The 14,637-nt window shown below is 39.4% G+C and overlaps 1 long non-coding RNA gene across 1 annotated transcript in view; it reads left to right on the top strand.

Annotated features, from left to right (window-relative positions):
* Positions 1-2,015: 2,015 nt before the first annotated feature.
* Positions 2,016-14,637, top strand: part of LOC139182721 (uncharacterized) — a 56,585-nt gene continuing 43,963 nt past the window's right edge. Inside the window, exon 1 of the long non-coding RNA XR_011566254.1 lies at positions 2,016-2,128. This is a non-coding gene — a long non-coding RNA (uncharacterized lncRNA). The remainder of the gene's footprint in view (positions 2,129-14,637) is intronic.

The raw sequence follows: 14,637 nt of genomic DNA, 5'->3' as shown, positions 1-14,637 counted from the left end.
TCAACATTTCTGCTTGACATGGAATTCATTTAATTCACATGGCAAAGATGGAATGTTAGACTCTTAAAGAAACTTTTTAGGACGAGCAAACTCATTTTTGGATGAGGAAAAAAAGGCGGGAGAGAAGTTCAAATGGCTTGCCCAGGCCCCACAGAGGCACAGGGAGCCCGAGGCAGGCTGAGCCACCACCTCCGCACCCCAGCCTATGCTCCCCTCTTCTGTGTGTGGTGTCGCCTGTCTTGAGAGCACACTTAATGGGAGAGGACAGTGTCCATTGTACATGCAAGGAGTTCCTCTGAATTCTTCTCTTTTATCCCAAAGAATCATGTGACTTATATTCTATTCCATAACACATCCATATTCTTTTAATATAAAAATATATTGAATTAATTGCTGATCTAAGAAGGGCTGTATGTTTATTCTGAGATTGCTGGTGCCCCTGGCCTACCACTGTGCACTTCCAACAATACCTATAACCTACTTTGAAAAGCAAAAGTTTATCTAAGAATTAAAACATTCCTTAGATTAATTCAACAAATACTATTTTATGTACTTAATAAATATTTGTTGAGTGCCTGTCACCTGTCGAACTGAGCACCTAATATATATTATCTCATTCAATCTTTATATTAATAATAATCCTCTGAGATCTATATCATTTTCCCCATTTATAGATAAGGAAACAGGATCAGAGAAGTTAAGCAAGTTGCCAGAGTTCACACAGCTAGTAAGTAAGTGGCAGACTGAAATTTAAATCCTGGTCTGGATTTGTAATCCCTGTCTGAGCCAAAACTCTTTTGGTTGCACGTGATGCAAACCCAAGAAACTCAACTCATCTAACAGGGAAAGTTCACCGGTAAAGTTAGACTAGTGACACTTTTCTATATTTTTGGTTCAGCCTCTCACTGAGTACTGATCTCTCCTACAGCAGATGGCGCCTTCATATTGGGGAAGTTATGGAGAAAGGAGCGTGGCTGCAGGTAACTGGAACTTAGATCAGACCATCTCAGCAGCCCATGGAACTGAGAGCCTCAGAAACCCACCACCCCTAAAGTGCTCTGATAGGCCTGGATGGGGTTAGCTTCCATCTCAGGACCAGTCACCACCCCAGAAGATGGGATAACTTCCGTTGGCCTGCCTGTGCCATGTACCCACCCTCTTGGCTGAAATAAGGGTGGGTGGAGGTAGTTGCAGTAATTAGCAGTTCCATGCACCACAGGACCCTGTAGCCAGTCCAAATGAAAGAATTCTTGGCTGACAAAATACAGTAGATGTCCTCAGACAGCTAATGAGGTTATCTAAAAAATAACACTCATAATAAAAATCAGTGTATTGGTCTTCAATGTTCTTTCTCTGCCCTGTGGTAGAAGCAGGAAAGATTACTTAGCTTCTGCCCATGCCCCCAATTTTACAATCACAGGTTTTAAGCATTCCCCACTCAACCTGAGGGAAAGGGCAGGGAGGAAGGTAGGCTTCCTGTGGTTAATACAACCAGCAGAGACCAATCATTTACCTAACAGAGCTACCTGCCAAAACGTCTGAACAATTCTCTTTGCAGAAAAATGGAAAGAAAGATTGCTTGATCCCCATAATCTCTCCCAAAGAGTGTTACCTCTCAGGTGCTTGCCCCTCCCTTTGGTGCCCCCACCCTCCAGCTGTCCCTCTCTGGGGGTGCTCAACCTAGTTCCTGAACATGCAGGCAAAAGTCAGGTAGCCCTTGTCACCACTGAAGTATGAGTTTCCAGACCAAACTCCACACTTGCCAATAACTATTTACTTTACAGAGGCAAAGCACAAAGCCCTGGGCCTGGTCAGGGCTGAGTGGCTGAGAAAGGACCTTAATGAGCCCTGAGAAGCCTGCCTTCCCAGCAAAATAAGTACTCAAGGTTAATGTCGTCAGAATTGAGGGAGAATACCTTGTTTTGACTGAGAGATCAAAGCTAGGGGAGTTTTTGATCAGAATTGCCTGGACAAATATTTTAGCTTCCAATTTATTCTGATTATGCAGAACAGGCCTGAGAGGGTCACAGCCAGTTAGAGAGACGGTCACTCAGCCCAGCCAGGCTGGAGGGAGGACAATTCTTGTTTGGGAGTCCTGACGTCGGAGAGCCTGTGGGAAGTCACAGAGGTAGGCAAAATCCCTCTGGACCTGCTTTCTGTGCTTTTAGCACTCCAGTGAAGACAGGTTCAAACTGGAAGGGGCCTCGGAGACCCGTCTTGGTTTGGGACCTTGTTCCAGTGGCTTGCCACACAGCCAGCTAATAGCCAAGCTGGAAGGAGAATCAGACCACCCTCTCCTAACCCCACCACCTGCACTGCTCCCCATGCTCCCTGCTGAAAATGTCTGCAGTGAAATATGAACTTGACCACAAACTGTAAACTCTGGGGAAACATCTACAAGAAGCCTTGGGGCTGCCCCCGACAAGCTGGAGTGAGCCCATCCAACTGCAGTCACAGCTGTAGCTCCAAGGGGCTGTGAAACGGCCTTGGGAAGCCCAGGGAGGAAGGGAAGGCTTGGAGTTACAAACATACCAGGAGCAATCCCCATCCCATCCCAAACCCTGAAAGAGGCAGATGTAGTTTTCCAGAGCAGGCTCAGCGAGCAAGCTGAAGATTCATTGTCAGAATGCATTGTCAGAGATCCGCATAGGGCCCAATCCTAGGACCATCGTAGGAGGACTTAACTGTGATTACAGATACTTGATGAGCACTACTCTGTAGCAGGCATGGTGCCTTTACATAAGTTAATTTTTAAAAGATTGTAATAAGTCTGCTATGCCATCTCACTTTTATAATAATGAACTTGAGGCACAGAGAGGTACAATACTTTGCACAAGGCAAATTAACTAGTACACAGCATATGTAGGATTAGTACCAGACTGGTCTTCAAAGCCTTTGCAGAATCAAACAGTTATCCTGACTTCCCTGCCTCAGCTGTATCTTGGATTAACTGAATAGTTCGGTGTTTTGGAAGATTCTAACTAATAAGTGAAAGAGGAATGATAAATTTAGAAATTTATTTAGAAAATCACCACTCTGCAACCACTAATGCAGAAATATTGGGTTGGCCAAAAAGTTCATTTGAATTTTTCTATAACATCTTACCAAAAAAAAAAAAAAAAATTGGGCTTCCCTGGTGGCTCAAACGGTAAAGAGTCTGCCCACAATGCGGGAGACCTGGGTTTGATTCCTGGGTTGGGAAAATCCCCTGGAGAAGGAAATGGCAGCCCACTCCAGTATTATTGCCTGGGAAATCCCATGGACAGAGGAGCCTGGTGGGCTACAGTCCATGGGGTCACAAAGAGTCAGACACGACTGAGAGACTACCACACACAAAAAAATTGGAATGATTTCCAGTTTTTTAAGGAATCTCCACACTGTTCTCTTAAAAAACTGGAAATAGAACTGCCTTATGATCCAGCAATCCCACTGCTGGGCATACACACTGAGGAAACCAGAAGGGAAAGAGACACGTGTACCCCAATGTTCATCGCAGCACTGTTTATAATAGCCAGGACATGGAAACAACCTAGATGTGCATCAGCAGATGAATGGATAAGAAAGCTGTGGTACATATACACAATGGAGTATTACTCAGCCATTAAAAAGAATACATTTGAATCAGTTCTAATGAGGTGGATGAAACTGGAGCCTATTATACAGAGTGAAGTAAGCCAGAAGGACAAACACCAATACAGTATACTAACGCATATATATGGAATTTAGAAAGATGGTAATGATAACCCTGTATACGAGACAGCAAAAGAGACACTGATGTATAGAACAGGCTTATGGACTCTGTGGGAGAGGGAGAGGGTGGGAAGATTTGGGAGAATGGCATTGAAACATGTGAAATGTCATGTATGAAACGAGATGCCAGTCCAGGTTCAATGCACGATGCTGGATGCTTGGGGCTGGTGCACTGGGACGACCCAGAGGGATGGTATGGGGAGGGAGGAGGGAGGAGGGTTCAGGATGGGGAACACATGTATAATTTTTTTTAATTAAAATTGAAAAAAAAAAAATAATAAAAAAAAAATTGGAATGAACTTTTGGGCCAATCCAATAATTCTAGGTAATAATCATCAATAACTCATAAATTGATTAGGTAAAAAAACCTAAGGGGGAATTATATCCCTAAGAGGGATCCCAGTGTGATACAGCACGAAGGTGTACACATAACCTGTTAGAAAAACCAGGCCTGAATCTGACCAAGTCATTAAAACTACCATCAGCTTGCAGGGGAAAAACAGGGGATAGAGGAACCTGTTAAACTATACCATGAGCTTGTAAAAGCCCAAACTATGAGAAATTGTTCAGTTCAAAACAACCTGGTTTCTTACACAAATAAATTGATAGAGAGGAAAAGAGATAGGGGGGACTTATGGACTAAAAGAGGACTAAGATGCAGAGTAACCAAATGAAATGTATGAACCTTGCTTAGATACCAATTCAAACAAATCAACTATATAAAAATGCTTTCTTAACAGTAAAGTAAAAGTGAATACCAACTAGATATTCAATGATACCAAGTATATTAGTTTCCTATCACCACCATAACAAATTACCACAAATTTGGCAGCTTAAACTAGCTCCCACTTTTTATTTCACAATTCTTCAGGTCAAAATCTAAGTACAGCATAGTTGGGGTGGCTGGCTTAGAGTCTCACAAGGCCAAAATCAAGACATCAGCTGGGCCTTTATGAAGGCTATGGGGAAGAATCTGGTTTCAAACTATTGAGGTTGTTGACTGAATCAAGTTTCTTATGCTGTAGGACTAAGATCTCCATTTCCTGTTATCCCTTAGCCAGAAAAAAAATTTCTTAGTTCTTAGAGGCCTCTTTCTGGTCCTTGCTCATGATCCCTCCATCCCAGAGCCAGCAACAACTTGTTAAACTCTTTCCACAGTCAGAATCTCTCGAAATTTCCTTCCCGTTGCATCTTTCTTCTACTTTTCTCCTCCTCTTCCAGGTGAAGACAACTGTCTGCTTGTTAAGAGCTCATGTGATCAGATTGTGCCTACCCAAATAATCCAGAAGAGTCTCTCTGTCTTAAGGCTTCTAACCTTAATTACATCTGCAAAGCCCCATTTGCTATGTTTTCATTTTCCCAAGATTAGGCTGAGGACCTCTTAAGGGGAATAGGGTAGGAGACTAATGTCCTGCCTACCACACCAAGGAATTAGGGGGGTTTTAGGAGTGGTAATGCTGTTGTGATTATGATTTAAAGTAAAATGGTTCTTATCTTTTAGATTTCATTGTTGTTGTTCAGTCACCCAGTCATGTCCGACTCTTTGCAACCCCATGACTGCAGCACACCAGGCCTTCCTGTCCCTCACCATCTCCAGGAGTTTGCCCAAATTCATGTCCATTGCATTAGTGATGCCATCCAGCCATCGCATCCTCTGGTGCCCTCTTCTGCTTCTGCCCTCAATCTTTTCCAGCATCAGGGAAGAAACATTTATAGATGAAATTATATAATAACTGATATTTTCTCAAAATAATCTAAAGGGCTAGGAAAAGTGGAGGAGAGTGTAGGTGAAACAGGGTTAGCCCTGTTTTCATCATTGCTAAACTTGAATGTTAAGCTCATGAAGATACATTCTTTTATCCATTCTGTTTTTGAATATGTATGAAATTTTCTATAACTTATAAAAAATGTAGGGGAGCCTTTTCCACCACACCAGCAATCCTCAAAATTCAGTAGAATCACTAGAAACTTTATTAAATATGCATATTCCTGAGTCCCATGCTGCAGATCCTGGTTCAATAGCATTGGAACAGGCTTCAGGAGTTCTCTAATATTAATGTCATTGACCATACTTCAAGATGCACTGTGCTATTATGGGAAATTTAATAAGAAAGTGGTAAAATATAAATATCAGGCAAAAAAAAAAAAATCTTAGGATCACAGGATAGGCAGATTGGGTTGGTTGGAGAAAACAGGGGAAGGCTCCCTGAGAGAGATGATACCTGAGATAAGGTCATCCAAGGATAGATAGAATTTTAATAGCATATTTGGGATTTTCTTGCAAACCATAGAGGCTGGAAAAGGTGGGGCGTAGCCGAGAGATCCGTTTGTCAAGCTTGGTGGAGAAATAAGGTCAGTGAAGGGGAGATATAACATAATAGAAGATAAGGGTCTTGTTGTGCAGAGTCTCGAGTGCTATGGTTTGTATGTCAGTCATCAGGCAAGGCAACTATTGATTGATAGTATTTACAGAGGAGAATAATGTGTTTGGAGTTAAGCATTCCAACCCAAGGGCTTCGCCGATGGCTTAGTGGTAAAGAATCCACCTGCCAATGCAGGAGATGCGGATTTGATCCCTAGGCAGGAAGAAGGAAATAGTAATGCCACTCTAGTATTCTTGCCTGGGAAATCCCATGGACAGAGGAATCTGGTCGGCTATAGTCTATGGGGTCCCAAAGAGTTGGACACAACTTAGTGACTAAACAACAACAAATTCCAACCCCAAACCACATTTCAGAATAAGTCTTATTTCTAACCTTGGTCAGAAAATACTAGAAAATTTGAATGTGCTATTCCTAATAACATCTTTGCCAAAACTAAGACTGCCACTCAGAAAGCCATGCCCTTCTTTCTCTGTGGGGGCCTGTTGTGCAGTGGGGATAGCCAAGCTTCAAATGAATCCTTTCTCCTTTCTGCTTTTACAAACACACTATGCACAATTATGTGCTTGCCTCAAACAAGAAATAACCAAAATGGCAAATATATAATAGATCATTAGAGCTGTTATATTAAATCCTAGCCAAATAAACTTGTTATTTTTCCAAGTATTGACTAAGTATGGTAAGATTCAAGCTACTGCTTGGAAAGATGAAACCAACTTCACATTTTTCTTTGTGTATTTTGAAATTCCTGAGGAGTAGACAATGAAGTTGAGGAAGCTGGATCTGTGTTATCCCTTTGGGAAATGGTGAATGTAAATTATTACTCGTCATTCTCTTCCAAAAGTGCCTCTTATATGTTCAAAGAGAATATTAAAGGCTCAGAATGTTTCACAACATTTTTGCCCCTGTGAACCCAGAGTTCAGTGTTAAACAGTTATGTTTGTTACACGTAAATGGAAAAGGCAGTATATAAACACATTCACACGCACAGTCATACACACTAAATTTTATCAAAAATAATAAGGACCACACACACTTCCTGCTGAATTTTATTGCATCTAAAACACTATTGATTATTAGGACACATCATTAAACTATGACATTCTATTGGTTATAAAATACATCCTAATTCCAAAGATATTAAAATTTCAGTCAATGAATAATGATATTTTGTTTAACTCTTCCTCTGGAACAGAGCTCACATCATACACTCCATAAATATTACTGTTAGTCATCAGTAGCATAAATGTCCCTAACCCCCAGTCTGTCATACACCAAGTAGAGAAAGTGAAGTTGCTCAGTCATGTCCGACTCTTTGCGACCCTGTGGACTGTAGCCCACCAGGCTCCTCTGTCCATGGGATTCTCCAGGCAAAAGTACTGGAATGGGTTGCCATTTCCTTCTCCAGGGGATCTTCCCGACCCAGGGATCGAACCCAGGTCTCCTGCATTGCAGGTGGACACTTTACCCTCTAAGCCAGTATCTGTGCTACACAAAATTAATGCCATGTACCATTCAGGGTGCAAAGACAGATAAGTATTTAATTAGCAAGAGAAGTCTTTATTGAAATCCTACCATGAAGACTTTCACTCAGTCATGCCACATTACTTAGCAAAGTGGTTCCCACATTTAGCATGTATCAGAATCATCAGGAGGGTGATTAAAACATGATCCCTTAATCTCTGCTCTGGAGTGAAGAAGGCCTCCATATCCTGCCCACTCTCTGACGCACATGGTGAGATGCAGGACCTTGCTGCAGACAAGTTCTCGATATGTCTCTTAAAGTTTCAGAGCCTCAAACACTGGACAGAACTTGCTAAATGACAACCTGTCCCAATACTTGATATTATTTGCTGGAGCTTCAGGGCAAAAGTTACCTCATGCTCCCTGCAGAGCCTGCGGTAAAAAAAAGATCAAACCCTGAACCTTTGGAGTGGGAGCACTGACTCCAAGACCCTAGACTACCAGAGAAATAACCCTAGGGAGTATCAAATAGTGAGAACTCACACAAAGGAAACCACTTGAATACAAGACCCTGCATCACCCAACCATCAGTAGCACCCTGTGCAGGATGCCTCATCTAAACAACAAACAAAACAAAAATACAAACCCAATAATCAGCAGACAGGGTTACCACCTCACTTAGCCCTGCCCATCAGAGGAAAATCAAACAAAAACTCAGCACACATCTCACCCTATATGAAGCTTACACAAACCACTGGACCAACCTTAGGAGGGCAGAAACCAAAAGGAAGAAAGAATTCAACCTTGAAACCTGGGAAAAGGACACCTCAAACACAATAAGTTAAAAAATAATAATAATAAAAAGGCAGAAAAACACTACACAAATGAAGGAACAAGTTAGAAACACAGAAGTCCAAATAAATGAAGAGGAAATAGGCAAACTACCTGAAAAAGAATTCAGAATAATGATAGTAAAGGTGATCAAAAACCTTGAAAACAAAATGGTGAAAATGCAAGAATCAATTAACAAAGACCTAGAAGAACTAAAGAGTAAACATACAGAGACAAATTACACAATTACTGAAATTAAAAATACTCTAGAAGGAATCAATAGCAGACTATCTGAAACAGAAGAATGAATCAGTGAGTTGGAAGATAAAATGGTAGAAATAAGTTCTGGAGAGAAGAATAAAGTAAAAAGAATAAAAAGAACTGAGGATAGTCTCAAGAGACCTCTGAGACAATATCAAATGCACCAACATTAGAATTATAGGGGTCCCAGAAGAAGAAGAGAAAAAAAAAGGGTATGAGAAAATTTTTGAAGAGATGATAGTTGAAAATTTCCCCAACATGGAAAAGGAAATAGTCAATCAAGTCCAAGAGGCACAAAGAGTCCCATACAGGATAAGCCCAAGGAAAAATATGGCAAGACATATATTAATCAAACTAACAAAGACTAAACCAAAGAAAGAATATTAAAAGCAGCAAGGGAGAAACAAGTAACATACAAGGGAAACCCCATATGCTTAACAGCTGATCTTTCAGCAGAAACTCTTCAGGCCAGAAGGGAATGGCAGGATATATTTACAGTACTGAAAGGGGAAAATCTGCAACCAAGATTAAGTTGTAGTAAAGATTACAGTACCCAGCAAGGATCTCATTCAAAATTGATGGAGAAATAAAAAGCCTTTCAGACAAGCAAATTTAAGAGAATTCAGTACCACCAAACCAGCTTTACAGCGAATGTTAAAGGGACTTATATAGTCGAGAAATACAAGAGAAGAAAAAAGATCTACAAAATCAACCCCAAACAATTAAGAAAATGGCAATAGGAATGTATATATCAGTAACTACTTTAAACGTAAATGGATTAAATACTCCAACCAAAAGACACAGACTGGCTGAATGGATACAAAAACAAGACCCATATATATGATGTCTACAAGAAACCCACTTCAGACCTAAAGCCACATATAGACTGAAAGTGAGAGGATGGAAAAATATATTCCCTGCAAATGAGAAGCAAAAGAATGCTGGAGTAGCAATCTTCATATCAGACAAAATAGACCTTAAAACAAAGAGGATTACAAGAGATAAGAAAGGATACTACATAATGATCAAGGGATCAATCCAAGAGGAAGACATAAAAACTGTAAATATCTATGCACCCAACATAGGAGCACCTCTATACATAAGACAAACACTAACAGACATAAAAGGAGAAATTGACAGTAACACAATAATAATAGGAGACCTTAACACCCCACTCACACCAAAGGACAGATCATCAAAACAGAAAATTAGTAAGGAAACACAAGTCTTAAATGATGCATTAGATGAGATGGATTTCACTGATATCTTCAGGACATTCCATCCAAATGCAGAAAAATACACCTTCTTCTCAAGTACACATGGAACATTCTCCAAGATAGACCACATCTTGGGTCACAAATAAAACCTCAGTAAATTTAAGAAAATTGAAATCATATCAAGCATCTTCTCTGACCACAGCACTATGAGACTAGATATCAATTACAGGGGAAAAAAACTGTAAGAAACACAAACACATGGAGATTAAACACGTTTCTAAGTAACCAACAGGTTACTGAAGAAATAAAAAGGGATATAAAAAATTAATGAAACAAATGACAATGAAAACACGACAACTCAAAACCTATGGAATGCAGTGAAAGAAACAAGAAAAACATCTGATAGACAACCTAACTTTATACCTAAAACAAGTGGGAAAAGAAGAACAAAAAAAAAAAAACCCAAAAAATTAATAGAAGGAAAGAAATCATAAAGATCTGAGCAGAAATAAATGAAAAAGAAATGAAAGAAACAAGAGTAAACTCTAATAAAACTAAAACCTGGCTCTTTGAGAAGATAAACAAAATTGACAAGCCTTTTGCCATAGTCATCAAGAACAAAAGAGAGAAGAATCAAATCAGCAAAATTAGAAATGAAAAAGGAGAGGTTACAACAGACAATGCAGAAATACAAAGGATTATAACAGACTATTATGAACAACTATATGGCAATAAAATAGATAACTTGGAAGAAATGGACAGATTCTTAGAAAAGTTTGATCTACCAAGACTGAACCAGGGAGATATAGAAATTATGAACAACCCAATTACAAGCACTGAAATTGAAGCTGTGATCAAAAATCTCCCAAAAAACAAAAGCCCAGGACCAGATGCCTTCACAGGAGAATTCTATCAAACATTTAGAGAAGAGCTAATGCCTATCCTTCTAAAACTCTTTCAAAAGATTGCAGAGAGAAGGAACACTTCCAGACTCATTCTACAAGGCTGCCATCACCCTGATACCAAAACCAGACAAAGTTGACACAAAAAAAGAAAACTACAGGCTGATATCACTGATGAACATAGATGCAAAAATCCTCAACAAAATTTTGGCAAACAGAATTCAGCAACACATCAAAAAGTTCAAACACCATGATCAAGCTGGGTTTATTCCAGGAATGCAAGGATTCTTCAATATACACAAATCAATCAATGTGGTATACTATATTAACAAATTGAAAGATAAAAACCATAGGATAATCTCAATAGATGCCGAAAAAGCCTTTGACAAAACCTAGCACCCATTTACGATTAAAACTCTTCAAAAAATGGGCATAGAAAGAACCTACCTCAACATAGTAAAGGCCATGTATAATAAGCCTACAGCAAACATTCTTAATGGTGAAAAACTGAAAGTAATCTCCCTAAAATCAGAAACAATATAAGGGTGTACACTTTTACCACTATTATTCAACATAGTTCTGGAAGTCCTAGCTACAAGAAATCAGAGAAGAAAAAAAAAATAAAAGGAATCCAGATCAGAAAAGAAGAGATAAAGCTCTCATTGTTTGCAGATGACATGATACTGTACATATAAAACCCTAAAGATAGTACTAGAAAATTACTAGAGCTAATCAGTGAATTTATCAAAGTTGCAGATACAAAATCAATACACAGAACTCACTGGCATTTCTATATACTAACAATGAAAAATCAGAAAGAAATTAAGGAATCAATTTCATTCACCATTGCAACAAAAAAAAAATTAAATATCTAGGAATAAACTTACCTTAGGAGACAAAAGAACTGTACACAGAAAATTATAAGATGCTAATGAAAGAAATCAAAGATGACATAAACAGGTGGAGAGATATTCCATGTTCCTGGGTAGAAAGAATCAATATTGTGAAAATGGCTATACTACCAAATGCAATCTACAGATTCAATGTGATCCCTATCAAATTACCAATGTCATTTTTCACAGAACTAGAACAAAAAATTTCACAATTCATATGGAAACACAAAAGACCGCAAATAGCCAAAGCAATCTTGAGAAAGAAGAATGGAGCTGGAGGAATCAACCTTCCTGACTTCAGATTATACTACAAAGCTACAGTTATCAAGACAGTATGGTACTGGCACAAAAACAGAAATATAGACCAATGGAACAAGATAGAAAAGTCAAGAAATAAAGCCATGCACCTATGGGTACCTTATTTTTGATGAAGGAGGCACGAATATACAATGGGGCAAAGACAGTCTCTTCAATAAATGGTGTTGGGAAAACTGGACAGTTACATGTAAAAGAATTAAATTAGAACACTTCCTAAAACCATACACAAAGATAAGCTCCAAATGTATTAAAGACCTAAATGTAAGGCCAGAAACTATAAAACTCTTTGAGGAAAACAAGGCAGAACACTCAATAACATAAATTAAAGCAAGATCCTCTATGACACACCTCCTAGAGTAACGGAAATGAATACAAAAGTAAACAAGTAAACTGATTAAACTTAAAAGCTTTTGCACAGCATAAGAAACTATAAGCAAGGTGAAAAGACAACACTTAGAATGGGAGAAAATAATAGCAAACGAAATAACTGATAAAGGATTAATTTCCAAAATATACAAACAGCTCATACAACTCAATGCCAGAAAAACAAACAACCCAATCAAAAAGTGGAAAAAAGACCTAAGCAGACAATTCTCCAAAGAAGACATACAGATGGCTTACAAACATATGAAAAAATGCTCAATATCACTCATTATTAGAGAAATGAAAATCAAAATTACCATGAGATATAACCTCACACCAGTCAGAATGGCCATCATTAAAAAGTCTACAAACAATAAGTGCTGGAAAGGGTGTGGAGAAAAGGGAATGCTCTTGCCCTGTTGGTGGGAATGTAAACTGATACAGCCACTATGGAAGATGGTATGGAGATTCCTTAAAAAACTAGGAATAAAACCACCATATGAACCAGCAATCCCACTCCTAGGCATATATCCTGAGGAAACCAAAATTGAAAAAGACACATATATCCCACTGTTCATTGCAGCACTATTTACAATAGCTAGAACTTGGAAGCAACCTAGCTGTCCATGGACAGATGAATGGATAAAGAAGGTGTGGTACATATATATAATGGAATATTCAGTTCAGTTCAGTCGCTCAGTCGTGTCTGACTATTTGCGACCCCATGAATCACAGCACGCCAGGCCTCCCTGTCTGTCACCACCTCCCAGAGTCTACCCAAACCCATGTCCATCAAGGTGGTGATGCCATCCAACCATCTCATCCTCTGTCATCCCCTTCTCCTCCTGCCCTCAATCTTTCCTAGCATCAGGGTCTTTTCAAATGAGTCAGCTCTTCGCATCAGGTGGCCAAAATATTGGAGTTTCAGCTTCAACATCAGTCCTTCCAATGAACACCCAGGACTGATCTCCTTTAGGATGGACTGGTTGGATCTCCTTGAAGTCCAAGGGACTCTCAAGAGTCTTCTCCAACACCACAGTTCAAAAGCATCAATTCTTCGGTGCTCAGCTTTCTTTATAGTCCAACTCTCACATTCATACATGACCACTGGAAAAACCATAGCCTTGACTAGACGGACCTTTGTTGGCAAAATAATGTCGCTACTTTTTAGTATGCTGTCTAGGTTGGTCATAACTTTCCTTCCAAGGAGTAAGCGTCTTTTAATTTTATGGCTGCAATCACCATCTGCAGTGATTTTGGAGCCCAAAAAAATAAAGTCAGCCACTATTTCCACTGTTTCCCCATCTATTTGCCATGAAGTGATGAGACCAAGATGCCATGATCTTAGTTTTCTGAATGTTGAGCTTTAAGCCAAATTTTTCACTCTCCTCTTTCACTTTCATCAAGAGGCTATTTAATTCTTCTTCACCCTCTGTCATAAGGGTGGTATCATCTGCATATCTGAGGTTATTGATATTTCTCCCGGCAATCTTGATTCCAGCTTGTGCTTCCTCCAGCCTAGAGTTTCTCATGATGTACTCTGCATATTGTAATGGAATATTACTCAGCCATAAAAGGAATGCATTTGAGTCAGTTCTGATGAGGTGGATGAACCTAGAACCTATTATACAGAGTGAAGTAAGTCAGAAAGAGAAAGAGAAATATATATTCTAATGCATATATACGAAATCTAGAAAAATGGTACTGAAGAATTTATTTATAGGGCAGCAATGGAGAAACAGACATAGAGAATAGACTTATGGACATGGGGAGAGGGGATGAGAGGGTGAGATGTATGGAAAGAGTAACATGGAAACTTACATTACCATATGTAAAATAGAGAGCCAACGGGAATTGGCTGTATGTCTCAGGAAACTCAAACAGGAGTTCTGTATCAATCTAGAGGGGTAGGATGGGGAGGGAGATGGGAGGGAGGTTCAAAAGGGAGGGGATATATGTATACCTACGGCTAATTCATGTTGAGGTTTGACAGAAAACAACAAAATTTTGTAAAGCAATTATCCTTCAATTAAAAAAATAAAAATCCCTTGACCCTACTCCCAGAATTTCTAATGCAGTATGTCCAGATTAGGGCCCAAGAATTTGCATTTCCAAGTCCCCAGGTGACTTTGACCCTGCTGTTTGCAGGTACCACACTTGAAGACCCACTGACATCAAGCATGATCTCTGTCCCCAGGGAGTTCCTAGTCTATTTAAAGAAATAAAGAAAGCTCACACAAAGCTCTAGCATATGACA

This window comes from Bos indicus, chromosome 4 (assembly GCF_029378745.1).
Source record: "Bos indicus isolate NIAB-ARS_2022 breed Sahiwal x Tharparkar chromosome 4, NIAB-ARS_B.indTharparkar_mat_pri_1.0, whole genome shotgun sequence".
NCBI lineage: Eukaryota > Metazoa > Chordata > Mammalia > Artiodactyla > Bovidae > Bos > Bos indicus.
The sequence above is the reverse complement of the archived record's forward strand: the minus strand, read 5'-3'. Positions and strand labels throughout refer to the sequence as shown.